Genomic DNA, 18,495 nt, shown 5'->3' with positions numbered 1-18,495 from the left:
AAGCATATGAAAGAATTCCATATTGTATGCTCCACCTTGAAACCACCAAATGTCCAGGAGGATCACATATTTCTGAAGGCCTTCCCACATTCTTTAGAGGGAGTGGCAAAGGACTGGCTATATTACCTTGCTCCAAGGTCCATCACGAGCTGGGATGACCTCAAGAGAGTATTCTTAGAAATTTTTTTCCCTGCTTCCAAGACCACGACCATCAGAAAGGATATTTCAGGCATTAGGCAGCTCAGTGGAGAGAGCCTATATGAATACTGGGAGAGATTTAAAAAATTATGTGCTAGTTGCCCTCACCACCAGATTTCTGAGCAGCTTCTCCTTCAATATTTTTATGAAGGACTCAACAACATAGAGAAGTATGATAGATGCTGCCAGTGGTAGAGCCCTTGGAGACATGACCCCTGTTGAAGCCAAAAATTTAATTGAGAAGATGGCTTCCAACTCCCAACAATTTAGTGCCAGAAGTGATGCTATTGTCATTAGAGGAGTGCATGAAGTAGCCACAAATTCATCCTCATCAGGAGAGACTAAGAAGCTTGAAGGTAAACTAGATGCCTTGGTTAACCTGGTAACCCAACTGGCCATGAATGAAAAATCTGCACCTGTTGCCAGACTCTGTGGTTTATGCTTCTCTGCCAACCACCACACAGACCTTTGCCCTTCTGTGCAACAATCTGAAGCAATTGAACAGCTTGAAGCTTATGCTGCAAACATCTACAACAGACCTCCTTAACCTCAGCAGCAAAATCAGCCACAACAAAACAATTATGACCTCTCCAGCAACAGGTACAAGCCCGGATGGAGGAATCATCCCAACCTTAGATGGTCGAATCCTTCACAACAACAGCAGCAACAACAACAACAACAGCAAGTAGACCATACATTCCTCCACCAATCCAGCAGCAACAACAGCAACAGCCCTAGAAACAACAAATAGTTTAGGCCCCTCCGCAACCTTCCCTTGAAGAACTTGTGAGGCAAATGACTATGCAAAACATGCAATTTCAACAAGAGACCAGAGCCTCCATTCAGAGCTTAACTAATCAGATGGGACAATTGGCTACACAGTTAAATCAACAACAGTCCCAAAATTCTGATAGATTACCTTCTCAATCTGTCCAGAATCCCAAAAATGTGAGTGCCATTACATTGAGGTCAGGAAAACAGTGTCAAGGACCTCAACCAGTAGCATCTTCCTCATCCGCCAATGAACCTGCCCAACCTCACTCTACTCCAGAAAAAGATGATGACAAAAATTTAAAGAGTAAGTTACCTAACAATTTCAATGCAGGTGAATCTAAAGAGAAGCAGCATATCCCTCTTCCATTCCCTCCAAGAGCAATTTCCAACAAAAAAATGGAAGACACAGAGAAGGAGATCTTGGAAACATTTAGAAAAGTAGAGGTAAACATACCTCTACTGGATGCAATAAAGCAAATAGAAGTGTTGCCTATCCTACTGGTTTCATAGAGGATGTCTTAGTTAAAGTTGGTGAACTGATTTTCCCTATTGATTTTTATATTTTGAATATGGAGGAAGGATTTTCTAAAGGATCAGTTCCCATCATTCTAGGCAGACCTTTTATGAAAACTGTTAGAACTAAGATAGATGTATATGCAAGCACACTATCTATGGAGTTTGGTGATATAACTGTTCATTTTAATATTCTTGATGCTATGAAACACCCATCTGAAGATCTCTCTGTATTTCGTGTTGAAATAATTGACCATATTGTTGATGAATACATGACGGATCTTCATTCTAATCTGCATGCCTGTCACTCTTCATGCATTGAATCTGAATTTGCACTTGATCATATGTCTGAATTTGATGCTGAGAGTGAATCTGAATTAGATATTGATTACATGTCTGGTGATGTTTTACCTCTTGAGATTGATTTTATAGAGTCAGATCGAACTAACCATGTTTCAGGAAGTACACATACCTTTGACTTTCTTTATGAGGTACAGGCTGAGAAACCATCCCTTTCTACCACTATCCAGCTGCCCACACCAGAATTGAAGCCTCTGCCATCAAATTTAAAATATGCTTACTTGGATGATAGCAAAAGTTTTCTAGTAATTATATCTGCCTCCCTTGCTGATGGGCAAGAGGAGAAGCTGTTATCTGTTCTCAAGAAGCATAAGAAGGCTATAGGTTGGACCCTGGCAGACATTCCTGGTATTAGCCCATCCACATGTATGCATCAAATAAATTTAGAAGATGGGGCTAAACCAGTAAGACAGCCACAGAGAAGACTCAACCCGGTGATTCTTGATGTAGTGAAGAAGGAGATAACCAAGCTTTTGCAAGCTGGAATCATTTATCCTATCTCCGACAGCCAATGGGTGAGTCCCGTCCAGGTAGTTCCGAAGAAAACCGGCCTCACCGTGATAAAAAAATGAGAAGGATGAGCTGATTCCTACTCGGGTGCAGAACAGTTGGAGAGTATGCATTGACTATAAGAGGCTGAACCAGGTTACCAAAAAGGACCATTTTTCCACTGCCATTCATTGATCAGATGCTTGAACGCCTGGCAGGTAAATCTCACTACTGTCTCCTTGATGGTTTTTCTGGTCATATGCAAATCACTATTGCTCCTGAGGATTAGGAAAAAACCATATTCACCTGCCCCTTCGGCACTTTTGCCTATAGGAGGATGCCTTTCGGCCTGTGCAATGCCCTTAGTACCTTCCAGCGGTGCATGATTAGTATTTTTAGTGATTTTTTAGAAAATTGCATAGAGGTGTTTATGGATGATTTCACTGTATATGGATCCTCTTTTGATGATTGTTTGGATAGTCTCGAAAAAGTTTTGAATAGATGCACTGAAACTAACCTTGTTCTAAATTTTGAAAAATGTCATTTTATGGTTGAGCAAGGTATAGTTTTAGGCCACATTATTTCCAATAAGGGCATTGAAGTAGATCTTGCAAAAATTTGTTATTTCACAATTGCCTTACCCCTCTTGCGTGCGAGAGGTGCGATCTTTTCTTGGTCATGCAGGATTCTACAGGCGCTTTATAAGAGATTTTAGCAAGGTAGCCCTTCCACTATCCAACTTGTTGCAAAAGGAGGTGGAGTTTGACTTTGATGATAAATGCAAAGAGGCTTTTGATTACCTCAAAAGAGCACTGACTACCACCCCCATCATCCAGACACCCGACTGGACAGTCCCTTTTGAGCTTATGTGTGATGCATCCAATTATGCATTGGGGACTGTCCTTGCTTAGAAAATTGATAAATTGCCTAGGGTGATATATTATGCTTCTAGGACTTTAGATGCTGCCCAAGCGAATTATACTACTACTGAGAAAGAGCTACTAGCCATAGTTTTTTCTCTTGAAAAATTCCGTTCTTATTTGCTTGGTACTCGCATTATTGTTTATACTGGCCATGCAACTTTAAAGTACTTGTTGCAGAAGGCTGATTTAAAGCCTAGGTTGATCCGATGGATGCTCTGGCTCCAAGAGTTTGACTTGGAGATCCGTGATAGGAGCGGAGCACAAAATTTAGTTGTTGATCATTTGAGTCGGATCGAACATGTGTCTGATGAGGACTCACCCATTCGGGATGATTTCCTGGATGATCATTTATATATATTGTATAGTATTTCTGATTCTCTTTCTACTCCCTGGTTTGCTAACATTGTTAATTATTTAGTTGCTTCTGTTTTTCCTCCCTTAGCATCTAAGGCTCAAAAAGATAAAATTAAAAGTGATGCTAAGCATTTTATTTGGGATGACCCCTACTTGTGGAAATTGTGCAGTGATCAGGTCATTAGACGATACATTCCAGATCATGAGACTGACTTAGTCCTGCAGTTTTGTCATTCTTCCGCATCGGGAGGTCATCTGGGTGTTCAAAGGACAACTCGCAAAGTGCTTGACTGTGGCTTCTATTGGCCCACCATCTTTAAAGATGCGTGGAAGATTTGTAGCACTTGTGAACAGTGTCAGAGAGCAGGAAGTGCACTTACATGGCAACAACAAATGCCTCAACAACCTATGCTATTTTGTGAGGTGTTTGATGTCTGGGGCATAGATTTCATGGGCCCTTTTCCTGTATCTTTTGGTCATGTTTACATTCTCCTTGCAGTTGATTATGTTTCAAAATGGGTGGAAGCCAAGCCCACTAGAACTAATGATGCTAAGGTTGTTGTAGATTTTATCATATCTAATTTGTTTTGCAGGTTTGGAGTACCTAATGCAATCGTTAGTGATCAAGGAACCCATTTTTGCAACAAATCAATGCATGCCTTGCTTAAAAAGTATGGGATTGTACACAGGGTATCCACACCATACCACCCCCAAACCAATGGACATGCAGAAATTTCTAACAGGGAAATCAAGAGAATTTTAGAGAAGATTGTGCAGCCAAACATGAAAGATTGGAGTACCAGGCTAGATGATGCTCGTTGGGCACATAGGACTGCCTACAAAGCACCCATAGGAATGCCTCCTTATCGGGTTGTCTTTGGAAAGGCATGTCATCTTCTAGTGGAGATTGATCACAAAGCATACTGGGCAGTGAAGACCTGCAACTTCTCTATGGATCAAGCTGGTGAGGAAAGAAAGTTGCAACTGAGTGAGTTAGATGAGATCTGCCTAGAAGCGTATGAGAATGCCAAGTTCTACAAAGAAAAGACCAAGAAGTTCCATGATAGCATGATAATTAAGAAGGACTTCATGGTTGTGCAAAAAGTGTTATTGTATAATTCTAAGCTTGGACTCATGAGTGGTAAGTTGAGGTCTAAGTGGATTGGTCCTTTTGTTGTTACTAATGTTTTTCCATATGGTACAGTTGAGATCAAAAGCGACTCCACACACAAGAGCTTCAAGGTCAATGGACACCGACTTAAGCCATTCCTCACAAACCCTTCTTTAGTGGACATAGTGGTGGAAGAGACTTCCTTACTCCACCTTACTCCACCCTACTCTTCCTCCACCATGACTTAGGGAGTTTTTCTTTCCTATCTCCTTCTTTACTTTTATTGCATTTGTCCGATTCTATTTGATGGTTTAATTGCTTTCAATCTTTTACTTGTGCTACATTGAGGACAATGTGTTGTTTAAGTATGGGGGGGAGTGTTCTTTGGTTTTAGTTTTGTTAGTTGTGTTAAATTAGTTTAATTTTTTTAGTTTTGTTGGGGTCTAGTTTAATTTTGTTAGTTTTGTTGTGTTAAATTTGCATGTTTGTCTTTGAATTATGGGATATGTTTAAGTAATGGGTAATTATTCTGAAAATAAAAGTCTCTGGACATTTTGTGATTTGAAATCCTTGTTTTTCCTCTACATGTCATGATAGTTTTGAAAGCTCAATTTGAAAGTGATAAGTTTACCTTTGTGAGAATTTGAGCCATCCATCATCATAATCTTTTGGTGTGTTTTGCCCCATTGATTGCTTGCACAATAGCCTTGGCTTGATTCTTGTTGATGCTTCCTAATTCACATGCATATTTGGAAATGATTTAGGCAATTTTGTTCTTATAAGCTTCTAGCCTAATGGACTTACCTTGAATTAATTCCTTTGATAGCCCCTTTGAGCCTATGTTCCCCTTTCTTTGTTTTGAAGCTCATTACAAGCCTTAAGTGAAAAACCATGAAATCACCTTACCCTTAAGGAATTTTGGAGCTTTGGAATTGTTTTGGGAATAAGTGTGGAGGGGGTATGTTTCATTGGAAGATATGATTTTTTTACCATGCTTAATGTTTTATTTTGGCCATGCTTGATGTATATATATATTGCCTTGTTCTTGCTTTAATCTTCAATTTTGTACTGCTAAAAAAATAATAAAAAAAATAAAAAAAAATTCAGTTGCTGCAAATTCGTACTATTCAAAAAAAAAAAGAAGAAAAAAAAAGAAGAAGAAAAGAAGTGAAGTTGAATAAATAAGGTCTTGATTTGGGAGCCTTGGTTGATTTTGTTGATATTAGAGGGTTTGGGTTTACTACTTGTGCTTAATTTCCACTTATTCCCCATTGCTCTTCTATTCCTTTGGGATTTAGCTACTTATTCCATATTTTTCCCTACCTTGTCCTTGGCCCCATTACAACCTTAAAAGACCTTTTGATCCTCATGTGCTTGTGTTTATGGGTTGATTGTCAATTTTAGAATCTTGCCAAGTCTACGTGGTGTTTGTTTTCATGGGTGCTTTGAGAGTAAACAGTAGTCTAGACACTTGAGAGATAGAGTGTATATCTTGTGAGGCTTTATCACTTTTCATTATTGAGCAGATTTACTATTTTGCCATGATTGGGTTGCTTGGATGATTTTCATGAATGTCTTGACTCTTTGGATCTCTTCATGTTAGATGTTACCTATTCCTTTCATTCCTTGATGTTCATTGAGAAATATGTAAATGTTTTGTTTGTCTTTCTTTGATATCCTTGGATTTTGTTCTTTATTTCATTTTGCCCAGGAGTGCAAAAGGCTAAGTATGGGGGGTTTTGATGTGCCATTAATTTCTCCTATTTCTTAACCCTTTTTGCACCATTTTAAGTACTGATTAATTTTAATTGTCAAATTAATTAGGCAGTTTTATTATTTGGGCCCATTAAGCTAATTTGATGTTTTAAATCTAATTTCAGGAATTAATGAAGCATTGGGCTTGAATCCAGAATTGGGCTTGGATTTGAAGAGGACATACTATTTTGTTCTACAAAATTAGATCTTATCTTATCTAGATATTATTTAGATTTGATCTCATCTAGATATTATTTCATCTAGATCTTATCTTATCTAGTTTTGATTTGATTTTATTTATGGGCTTGGATTTAAAACAGATTTGTAAGCTTTGAGGCTGGAAAACTATATAACAGCACCAAGGTTCTAGTTTAGTCCTTTCTCTTCTCTCTCTCTCCTATTTTCGTTTTTTAGTTTTAGGCTTTTCTTTGAGACATCTTTTCGTTTTGCAATTCTAGTAGCAATAAAATTTCGTTCTTCAATTTATAAGTTCGTTCTCTATTGATTAATGGAAGGCTAAGTCCCCAGCGTTGCTTTCTCTTGAGGATCAAGCACAGTTCTCTTTGAGGTTCTATTATTACTGTTAAATTCTGTTCAGTTTTTCCCCTTCACTAATTACTCTGAATTTGTTCCTATTAATTCATGCATGCTTAGTGCTTGATTAATTGTCTCTGCGCTTAATTTACGTTCATGCTTAATGATCGTTTGTAAGTAATTGGTGTATGTGATGCTTAATCACATAATGAATGCCTTATGTTGAATTTCGCTTAGTAATTTAATTTAGGGTTGGATTAAGTGGTTAAACTGATAAAGGATAAATTCTCGCAACTTAGGATAAGAGACTTGCTTGTGAATTAAGGAGAAACAACGTATTTTAATTCTGATATTTTTCTAATTCAATTTTACTCGCTATTTAATTTACAAAAGCAAACAACCCCCCCTCCCCCCCCCGCCCTAATTTGTTACTATTTCCTACTATCTGTTATGAACATTTGGTTTATCATTGCTCGTTGGGAAATGACCTAGGATCACTTCCTAGTTACTACATTTTAATGTTTATTTGATTCGGGTACGGCCTCGATCAAAGATACCACAACACCTTCGCTGGAGGGCCCTTCTTTGAGTTTTCGTCACTATTGCACTCGTCATCATCCTTCACTTTGTACTGTGATACCCCACACCTTGGGAATTTGTGCATTTCTTCAAACTCATGTTTGTACAGTATGCAATCAATTGGGCAAGCATGAATCTTCTGATACTCCATACCCATCGGACACAGTATCTTCTTGGCCTAATAGTAACTTTTTTGGCAACTGTTTTCCTCTAGAAACATATCGTGCACTACTTGAAGCAGTGAACTAAAGCTTTTGTCACTCCACCCATATCTGGCCTTCACATTAACCAGACTGAACATCGCTCAAGGAATTCTTGCACCTCAGATACAAAGGCTTTTTTGAATTAGTTTGCAATGTATCATACATAGGGGCATGTGCTTGCTGAAAAGACTCTTTGTCCAAGATCACGAATCATATCCTCTAAGCGATCTCTCATTTCTACATCAAATGGTTCAGATTGTGACCCCCTCTGCATGTTTGTCAATTCACCATGTCATATCCATGTTGTATAATTCTTCTTAATCCCATCACACAATAGATGCTCTCATATGTCATCCAGTATTTTTCGTCTCCCGTTTAAACAATTTATACAAGGACAAAAAAATTTCCATCCCCATCCAGTCGACTTCTTTCGGAAGAAAATTACAAGAATTGTTCCACACCTTCCTCATATGTAGGGCTCATGCGACTTTCATTCATCCAACTTTGATCCATCTAAATAATAACTCCATGATACTCACAAAGTTATTCGATGCATGAAAATCTCACTTTTTCATTAAAGGTGTGGCCCTATCCCATTCAGGAAGACATTTTTTTTTTGTAGCTTCATACATCAACGTTAAGTCTATTTTGTTAAATTTGACAAAATTTCGACAGTATTTCGCATTGATCTCCAAGTACACGACATGAAAGTGGTGACATTAATTCTCCGACAATCAAGTATGCACTTAAAGAACAACTAGAAATGCATTCTACTGAAATTTAATCAAATGCAACAAAATAATCTTAACCTTAACAAATGAATCTACCATAAAAATATGACTCTTTCCAAACTGTCCAATTGAACAATTCATGATTCAATACAACGATTAATGCAAACTATCCGCAAGAATCATTGTATTCAATCTCAAACGGAAATCTAAGGTTCACTCATGATGAACATTAATTATATACAAAACAATAGTCATTAATCACATAAAACAACGTAAAAAAGGACTCTAACAAAAAACAACCCAAGAAAAGTATGTTTTGCATTCGTACCTGTGATAATGCTCACTAACAGTCTCAAACAATGAATATCGTGAATGACAATGTAAACAACAAAATGATAAGTGCCTACAAAATTACCATGTCCATGTTACCCACTGAATCTACTTTATACCATGCCCATGTTATATATATTTTATGGTGGACATAGGATAAGATTTAGTACTGATCAAAGGAAAGGCCATAGGATAAGGATGTTTCAATAATTTAGTCCAAGCTCCTATATACTACCAAAACAAACAAGAGAAACCATAAGTTCATAACCCTAAGCAGTCATACACTTAAGAAACAAACATATCAAACTATAAAATCCATACGCAACAATTATTTTGCTTAGAAAACCAAATAGTTATTGTATTTTACTATAAAATATGAGTGCCAATACTGTTGCAGAGAATTCGCAAACTCACAGGCACTACGAAGGCACCAAAACACGCATAAGAAAGAGAGACAACTCTTGAAACGTGCCCAAATGCAAGCTGCTCGTGGTTTTGTTGCTTCACAAATTCATAACATAATCATATCAAGTTTCTCACCATAGTCTTAGGCACCTTTGTCGTGGTTATGCACACCACATGGTGGTGCTGCCTCTGTGGCTCCTGGAAGACTAGTCTAGAGATTTGTTGACAAATAATTTTTATACATTTTTCATGCCGATCTCTGAGATTTTTTTCTGATAAACTTTTAAATTTAATTTGTTTCAAACAAATATCACGGGTCATTGGCATCTAGGACATTATATTATTATTTATAAATTTGAGTTTCAGCTTGCCAAATGCATGGGGAATTATATATATATATATATATATATATATATATATATAATTCTCCATGCATTTTGAGAGATGATAAAGAGATTCCTGACGCTGTTAACACCTTAATCTTTACAATAGCACAACATTTTATTGGAGACCCATCTTTATGGAAAGATAGGTCTGCAGAATTATTATCAAATCTTAAGTGTAGAACCTTATCAGATTTTAGATGGTACAAAGATACTTTCTTGACTAGGGTCTATACTAGAGAAGATAATCAACAACCTTTCTGGAAAGAAAAATTTCTAGCCGGTCTTCCAAGATCTTTAGGAGATAAGGTTAGAGACAAAATCCGTAGCCAATACAATGGAGATATTCCATACGAAAGTTTAAGTTACAGTCAATTAATTTCTTATGTCCAAAAGGTAGCCTTAAAAATTTGTCAAGATGATAAAATTCAAAGACAATTAGCTAAAGAGAAAGCCCAAACAAAGAGAGATTTAGGATCTTTCTGTGAACAATTTGGCTTGCCGGCCTGTCCAAAATAGAAGAAGAAGACCTCTAGAAAAGAAGCCCATGAAAATAGAGTAGTTACCAAAAAGAGATTTCCAAGGAGGAGATACTCGCATAAGCCTTCAACTAGTAAAGAAATAGAAAACTCAAGACAAAAATTAAAATCTAAAGTAACATGCTATAACTGTGGAAAACAAGGTCACATTAGCAAATATTGTAGGTTAAAAAGAAAATTAAGAAATCTTAATTTAGAACCAGCCATTGAAGAGCAGATTAATAATTTGCTCATACAAAGTTCGGAGGAAGAAGAAACAGAAACCTCATCCTCCATGACCTCTGATGAAAATCTAAATCTAATTCAACAAGATGATCAATTGTCATCTACAGAGGATGAAGGACAAATCAACACTTTAACAAGAGAACAAGACCTCCTGTTTGAAGCAATTAATTCTATACCTGACCCCCAGGAAAAGAAATTTTTTTTTAGAAAAGCTCAAGAAAACATTGGAAGTAAAACCTAGACAAAAGGATTTTATTACCAATAACAAATTTGATGTTAGTAACATTCTTAGAAGGTTAGAAAATACTTCAGCTAAACCAACAACAATCCAAGACCTCCAAACAGAAATCAATAATCTTAAGAAAGAAGTAAAAGAACTTCGCCAACAACAAGAAATTCACCAAAATATCCTTTCTCAGCTCGAAGAAGAAAATGATTCTGAAAGCATCGCTAATAGTGACACAAACCACATGGAAAATCCAGAAGATAATATGTTTATGGGTTTAATCAATAAGATCAAAATCCAAAAGTTTTACATAAATATTAAGATCATTATTAATGATTTTGTGCTTGAAACTATGGCCCTGTTTGATACAGGGGCCGACTCAAATTGTATCTTAGAAGGGTTAATCCCAACAAAATTCTTTGAAAAAACATCAGAGAAATTAAGTACGGCAAATGGATCAAAGTTAAAAATTAATTTTAAACTGTCAAATGCAATCATAGAAAATCAAGGCCTTAGGATTAACACAAGCTTTCTTTTGGTAAAAAAACCTTAAGAATGAAGTAATCTTAGGAACTCCTTTTATTAGAGCTTTATTTCCCCTCCAGATATCAAAGGAAGGAATAACTACAAGCTATTTAGGAAGAAAAATTATATTTAATTTTTCCACTAAACCAATCTCCAGAAACATAAATCACATAGCAAATAAAATTAACCAAATCAATTTTTTAAAAGAAGAAGTATCTTTTAGTAATATTCAGAACCAACTAGAAAAACCCCAAATAAAAGAAAGGATTCAATCTTTGTTAAAACATATTGAATCAAGTGTCTGTTCTGATTTGCCTGATGCCTTTTGGGACAGAAAGAAACACATTGTCGATCTCCCTTATGAGAAAGACTTCAGGGAAAAACAAATTCCCACCAAAGCTAGGCCAATTCAAATGAATGAAGAACTTCTTCAATATTGTCAAAAGGAAATAAAGGATTTGCTTGACAAAGGTCTAATCCGGAAAAGTAAAAGCCCATGGTCTTGTGCGGATTTTTATGTTAACAAACAAGCTGAGCTTGAACGAGGAACACCCCGCTTAGTTATAAATTATAAACCTTTAAATCATGCATTACAATGGATTAGATATCCAATCCCAAATAAGAAGGATTTACTCAACAGATTAAATTCTGTCAAAATATTCTCAAAATTTGATATGAAATCTGGATTTGGTATGAAATCTGGTTAGTAATTATATATATATATATATATATATATATAATTGAGCAAGAGAATTATCATGAATATTGATTCAATCTTCAACATAAACAAATTCCCTAACAATATATAATACGACCTGTATTAATCCCAAAATTGTATGAAAGTAGTATACCATTCCTAACCAGATTGCAATTACATCTTGCCCTTGTTAGAACTGGAATATGAACAAAATATAAGTCATTTTCAGCCACTATATAAGAATCGAGAATCCATGAGCGTGATAGACCAAAGTAAAAAAACTACAGTCTTGACTCTTGAGCTAAGGACTTGCAACACTTGTAAAACCAAATTGCAATGTAAGACCAAAGATAATCATGTCACTGTTAAACCACAGTCTACCTTAATTAGACAAATTCATATAAACCATTGGATATTTATCTCAAGAGGAGAACGGGTGTTGAATATATATTTTTAGCCTTAATCCAATACCACAATCTAATCATAATTAGATTTGTAATTTAATTAATTATCTTTTTTATGTGATGAAAAGTAAATGGTTCCTTTTGCCAACCATGTAGACCAAATGATTGTATGCCATATATAGTACCTGTCACACCATCCTTGTTGTCGAATTTAATTAGAGATTTTTGTTTGTGCTATGCATAATGTCATTGAAATACCTAGTCACTTACAGTCCCTACATTCAAAGAAACGTGGTTTGTCTGTTCATCATATCCCTAAGCAGTCATACGCTAGAATGACATATTCATAAACACTCATACGATAACTATTTAGCTTTCTAAGCATTACTTTAGTACATACATGCAACACTAAGACTTGAGTCCTGTTTTAGGACAATCGTTTGTTGTACGCTCTGATATATATTGATTTGAATCAGGCTCCACTGACTTTTACTCATGATTCAATCTCCCTAGACATTATTAGTACAAAAGAAGACATTTCCTTGAATCTTTATTCCTTATACCCCACAATTTGGACTAGGCTTTCCATTTTCTTCTTAAAGTTTCTAATTGTAACCTCGAACCAGATTTTTATTTCCAATTGAGTTAGAAGCAATAACACAGGTCTTCTCAATCTCCTAGAAAATATGACAGTAAATTTCAATTTTAACATAAAAATGTTGTCACTTAACGAAGTTGATGCTAGAAAGTCCGGAGTTATTATCAGATGCTAAATTTAGTGTACCCTCGAAGTACAAAATGTTTCTCTTTAACTTAACCACTGACCACTGATTTTGATATGTGCTATTTTGCCTCCAAAATATGGATGATTCTTTTTTATGAATCCAAAATGTGGGTGATAATATAATGATTGAGTGCTATTATAATAAATTAAGTAATATATTCATGCTTTGATAGAAGTATACTAAGGTAGAGACAACGGGTAAATCACCTTAACTTTTAGTGTTGAAAGTGTTAAAGCACTATTACACGAGTCCTTAAAATTAAGAAAAATTTAAATAAATCCCAAAATTCTTAGTCATTTCAACTAACTCCATAATTTTAACCACTTAGTATCATTTTGATCCTTAAACAAATGTTAATATTAATCACTTAAGTCACATGTTACACTTGAAACTGACAGATTGCAATTTCAGAAAATAAAATTAATTTACTTAATTTTAGACACTAAAGTAACAAAGCTTAACACTTCCAAGGGACACACTAGGTTATTTACTCTTTTAATAGTACAATATTACCAAAGCTTAACAGGACCCAATTCACAATGCCTAGAGGTATAGCTAACTTACCAAAGAACTATTTGGATTTCTAAGCATTACTCTAGTACACACATGCAACTAAGATCTCTGGATGTAGCCTAAAATAGGAAACACATCATAGGTTCAAAGCCCAAAATCTAGGTGTACTACAAGTTCTCATATTACATGTCATGCCACACCGAACTCATCCAAAAGCTAGTTTGAACATGTTGTCTTACAAGGATTTTAAAACAATCTTAAGAGATATCAAAATGGAATGAAACCAAAAAGGTTTAAATGTTGAGTCTTCAAAATTTTCAGGGGTTGAAATGCAACTTTCAGAACTTAAATATGGTAATCATATGGCAGGTTTGAATAAAGGTTCCGATAAGGCAATTTTCTCTAATGTCACAACATAGTCTAACATACTCTATCCAATTTCACAGGCACGTCTTGTAATGGTTCAAAAACACTTATAAATCACTTGGAAGTAGTTCTAAATTAATATTACAGTATGGAAATATCAACTTTCAACTCCACATTTTAGGTTCAATAGCTACCTCATTCACACCATTTGTGCAATCAACCATCACACGTGGATACAACATCATATCCTTATAGCTTCTATTCAATCACGTAATACTCAATTAAAAGCCTTTAAATCATGGATTCGAGTCAAGAACAAATTCAGTAAATCACTACAAGGCACTAACAATAACAGGTATCTCTGGGAGTTACAATTTTACATTGTTTAAATTGTTACAGCTATCTCTGGGAAAGATCAATAAATTTGAAGAGGAAATAATTGAAAACTTACCGAATCAAAAGTGTCCAATGGAACAAGGAACTCACGAACCCACTAGACAAGTTTTATGTTCACAACATTACCCTCTCTATGAACAAGTTTTATGTTCACGAACCCACGAACCAGGAGCCAATAGTGCCTAAAACCTATGAAACAATGAATTCACGAACCCATTGGAAATATTAATAGCAGTGAAGATACATTATTGAAAATTCTATCTAACCATTATCATCTCTTATCAGTACCTTAGATGTAAATTTCGTAGGGTTGCGTTGTGCCACGCACAATGACAATGATGGCAGATACGATGGTGACAATCGTCAGTGGTCGCGAGGTAACGAGCGTGGGGGAGAGAAAGTTGCAAGGAGAGAAAAGGGTTTTTGATGAGCGCGGGGAGAAAAGAAAGGTTTGGGGTTTTTAATTTAACTAAAGATACAACATCGTTTTTTTTAAAACCGATGTTAATAAAGTCATGTTATTTACGACAATGCCACCATGTTTTTGTTTACATCGGTTTTCGACAAAACCAATGTTAGCCTTGCGATGTTAAATCAATAAATTTTAGTAGTGGTTAGATACTGCAGATAAGTCCTTTAGGATAATGTCAAAACACCTCAAGTAAAAATTATTCGTGATCTAAAATACCATTTTTAACATATAGTATTACACGCCTATCATATTTATGATTTTCTCTCCTCTATTTCTTTCTCTTTCTCGTTGTCTAGTAGGATAGTGTGTCTCACTTTTCTCACCCTCTCAATTTTACATTTGCAATATTTTTTCCCTCTTTATCTTCTTTACATGTTTATTTCATGCCCTACTTCCATAACTAGACATAAATTTTTTCTCTCCCCTATATTAAATTACCCTTCTTTTTTATCTTTGGATCTTTTATCTATCTCCAAATTAAATTTTAATATTTTTTTAAATATTAATAATTAAAAAATATTATATTTTAATTTAAATTATTGAATATAATTATAAAATAATTTATATATTTCAAATATTTATTTAGTATAAATTTCCATTAAACATAATTATATGTTAAAAAACATTTATTTATTATAAATTTTAATTATATAAAAATACATTTAATTTCCATGCTAAAATACTAATTTCATTTAAAAAATTATTATATTAATAATATAATGTTATTTTTTTCTAACAAAAAAATTTCACTTTTTTGCATTTTTATATCTTTACAAATTTAATACTTCTTAAATGAAGTAATTAATATACTTATAAGATAAAATGTAATTATAACTATTAATTAAAAAATATTAATTAAAGTTATTTTAATACATGTAGGATATGTTCGTAAAACATCTTAGTTAATTTTTAACTTTGTTTACCAAATAAAAATCTTATTTAATTGTTCGATATATAAGCTTTTTTTAAAAGCCAACAAGATGGATCAAAACTTGTGGACCAACCTGACCCACCATGGATTCGAGTTGAGGGCATGCTATGTTTTTTTTTTAACATTTTGTGACCATCTTAAAAAATGGACCCAACTCACCTACGACACAACCCACCTGGGATGAACTCGTGGTGGGCTAGGTTAGCCCACCTAACTCACCTAAAAACACCTAGAAAATTAAAATAATAAGCATGAAATGTTTTTGTCATTTCTCTAAGTTTCTTTTAATATAAATTTATAATTATAGGATTATCATATATATTTGGCTTTCTAGCTTTTTGATATGTCTTGTTGTAGATTGTGGTGTGTGAATAGTGGAGAATTTAATTTAACTAGTATTTTCTATTTTTAAACTCACGAGATTTAAAAAATAATGTTATCCTTGATTATTCAAAATTTTGCTGAATATTCATTTTTTCTAAAAAAATTGATTTTCTATTGAATATTCATTTTTAAAAATATAATTTTTTTTTAACTTTAGGTAGGACAGGTCAAACCAACATTTTTATGACTCAATAGAAAATGAGTCGAGTTGGGTTGGTTCGTTTACATGGTGAATTAAGGTGGGCCGGACTAATTCATTTCAACGGTTATATTTTTTTAGTAACTTTTTAGTAGTTTCTAGCATTTTTTTAGTAACATTTTTAAAATGTTAGCTTCTAACTTTTTTATATTTTCTTTCCTTTTATTCTTAATATATTTATCAAATTTCTTGATTATTTTTTTTTAAAAAAAAATAAATGATGGTCTTATTTCAAATACTTGTAATTTAATAAACTAATTTTTCAGATTTCAATTACCAACTTTCAATTTTTTAATTTTCAGCTAACTTTTAACTTCTAGTTAACTTTTCAGTTAGTTTTATCTAATATAATTATAATAATAACATATTAAGTTATTAATACATGAATAGTTAAATGTAACTCTTCACACCCTTTACTATGAATGAATTGAATGATTTTTTTTTCTTCATTTTAAACAACTTTTCATGCACTAATTTTTATTAAAAGGAAAACATAAAAAAAAAAAAGATGCAGAAATAGAATCCAACAAGTGCTACTACTCGTGTGTTATAAAAAGCTTGTTTGTGTCAAGTGTATGGTTTCATCATCCAAATTGAGAAATTAATTAATTCTGGAAGGCACGATTCGCTGGTAACGATTGCAAACAATTAAGGGGGACCCCAGAAGAAGCATAGAAGAATCTCACTGTTCGTCAAACAAAGTCCTGGTGACAATGTTTTCTTGGTGACAAATATTTTATTTGGAAACGTGAGATACACTACAGTCTGCGTTGAAGAAGGACCACAATCATGGGTGTGGGGAGAGAACAAAATGAAGAAATAGTCAAAATTAAAAATACCTTACTAACATTTATCATGCATGATTAACTCGTTCTCATTCTCATTAAATATAAAACAGGTTGAAAAAACGTGGTGATCAATTCTTGAAATATCCCTAAATCTTGAGGTATTGTTAAAAAGAAAATACTTAAAAATGTGTTTTTTATATTTGGAATATGCTTTTTTTTCATATAGCTATTTAATTATTATTTTGTTACATCACATTTTCATATTTTTATCTTTGATACTTATAGTTAAATCTCCTTCCGTTGAGTGATGACGTGCACTACTAGAAAATAAGCTTATCGGTTATTTAGGACTTTCAATATCAGTTATTAACCGATGTTGAAAGTACTGACGTTAAAAGTATTATCGTTAACATCGATTTTTGAAAACCGATGTTAACGTAAAATAACAACATCGATTATTTAAATAACCGGTGTTATATAATAAGAATTACACAAAAAAGGTATATATGTTCATATTAGCATTGGCAAAAACCGATGTTAACTTCCAACGTTAACATCGGTTTTATAGCAAAACCAATGTTAACTGCCAATGTTAACATTGGTTTTTTAGAAAACCGATGTTTGTGTAGGTTAACATTAGTTTTTAAAAAAAACCAATGTTGTTATTAGGAAAAATTTTTTAGTACACTGTCTATTTTTTCAATAAACCCAAAAATTAACCTGAAAATTTTAAATCAGACCACACAACACAACATATATAATTTGCATTCTATTTTGAAACAGTTTTTAGCAGAAAAATTTCATGACAAATTTATTATTAACTATGAATAAAGAATATTCAATGTTAAAAGGAGACATGAATTGTAAAAAATGTAAAACAAGCTAGTAAACTAAGAAAACTAAAATTACAAATTTGCCTAAACATCCTAAGTTTCATTTCTAACTTTTAGATAATACTTTGCCAATTGGAGGCGAAGCGCCTTCAATCTCTCTGATTCCAATGGTCTAACATCATTGAAATACTGCATGATAAAATAAAACATAAGTTAATAATATAATACCAATCATAACAAAATCAAATTTTTTTGAAATAAACAATTACCGTTTCCTAATTATTCTTGAAACTTCCTAAGATTATAGTTGACATCCAGTGCATCCCGTAATACTCACACTCAGTGCTTCCTTTTTGTTTATTACACTAAATACATAATGAAATTTAGATATTCAACGTTAACTACAAATTAGTCTACACAGACATAAAATATAAGTAGAAACATTGTTTAAATCACTTACTTTAACAACAATCCACCTAGCACCAACCTTGGATTTAGGTTGTAGAGTATCGTCAAGTCCTTTCAAAGCACTGTTGAATACAAACATTGATGCTTATTGTACAATTAAAA

General features: G+C 33.8%; 1 non-coding gene across 1 annotated transcript; it reads right to left on the bottom strand.

Annotated features, from left to right (window-relative positions):
- Positions 1 to 207: 207 nt before the first annotated feature.
- Positions 208 to 314, bottom strand: LOC114394350. Its single transcript, XR_003662750.1, has one exon. It is a non-coding gene; the product is annotated as a small nucleolar RNA R71 (small nucleolar RNA).
- Positions 315 to 18,495: the final 18,181 nt, after the last annotated feature.

This window comes from Glycine soja, chromosome 17 (assembly GCF_004193775.1).
Source record: "Glycine soja cultivar W05 chromosome 17, ASM419377v2, whole genome shotgun sequence".
NCBI classification, from domain to species: domain Eukaryota; kingdom Viridiplantae; phylum Streptophyta; class Magnoliopsida; order Fabales; family Fabaceae; genus Glycine; species Glycine soja.
This window is presented reverse-complemented; position numbering and strand designations above follow the sequence as displayed.